A 1,234-nucleotide genomic window follows, 5' to 3' on the forward strand; every position below is an offset into this window, starting at 1 on the left:
TGTTAAAGTTACAAACGACTTGTTCTTAGCTTCGGACCAAGACTGTATGTCACTATTAGTTCTACTTGACCTTAGTGCTGCATTCGACACTATAGATCACAACATCCTTCTAGATCGCTTACAATATTACACAGGTATTCATGGTCAGGCTTTAAGCTGGTTTAGATCCTACCTGTCTGATCGACACCATTTTGTAGAATTAAATGGTGAATCTTCCAGTTTATTAACAGTTAATTATGGGGTCCCTCAAGGATCAGTTCTAGGACCTCTGCTTTTCTCTATATACATGCTTCCATTAGGGAACATTATTAGAAGACATGGGATTAGTTTCCATTGTTATGCTGATGACACACAGTTATATATCTCATCAAAACCAGATGAAATAGCCACAGTGTCCAAATTAACTCGGTGCCTTAGAGAGATAAAAGACTGGATGAGCTGCAACTTTCTATTGTTAAACTCCGATAAGACAGAAATACTACTCATAGGTCCAAAAACCAGTGCACAGAAACTCTCACAACTTAACTCTCATTTAGAGGGATGTACTATTACAAGTAGCTCGACAGTGAAAGACCTCAGTGTTTATTAGACAGTAACTTGTCTTTTAAAAATCATATCGCCCATACTACCAAAATTTGGACACTGTGGCTATTTCATCTGGTTTTGATGAGATATATAACTGTGTGTCATCAGCATAACAATGGAAACTAATCCCATGTCTTCTAATAATGTTCCCTAATGGAAGCATGTATATAGAGAAAAGCAGAGGTCCTAGAATCCTTGAGGACTGGGGGTGTGATTGTAATATACAGTCAGTTAAATGTTGTGTTGGTGTGAGGTTCATGGACTTCTGATCTCCTGAGTACCACAGAGTCTAACTGGAGATGTCTCAGGATTCTTAGAGTCGGCCTCGGCTCAGTGGACGTCCAAAGGCTTCGTCCCACAGAGGATGTTGATGTACTGGTGCATGATATTATGGGATGTATTATGTGTACGCCTGACTAAAGAGATGAGTTTTTAATCTACGTTTAAACTGGGAAAGTGTGTCTGAGCCCCGAACACTAAGTTTGGGAGCTAAATGAGAAAACGCTCTACCACCTTTAGTAGACTTAGATATTCTGAGAACTAGCAGAAGTCCTGAGTTTTGTGATCTCAGAGAGCGTGAAGGATTGTAACGTATTGTAATCGGATTGTAATCAGTTCTAAATCGGATTGTAATCAGTTCTAAACTTAA

This window comes from Tachysurus fulvidraco, chromosome 26, assembly GCF_022655615.1.
Source record: "Tachysurus fulvidraco isolate hzauxx_2018 chromosome 26, HZAU_PFXX_2.0, whole genome shotgun sequence".
Classification (NCBI taxonomy): Eukaryota; Metazoa; Chordata; class Actinopteri; order Siluriformes; family Bagridae; genus Tachysurus; species Tachysurus fulvidraco.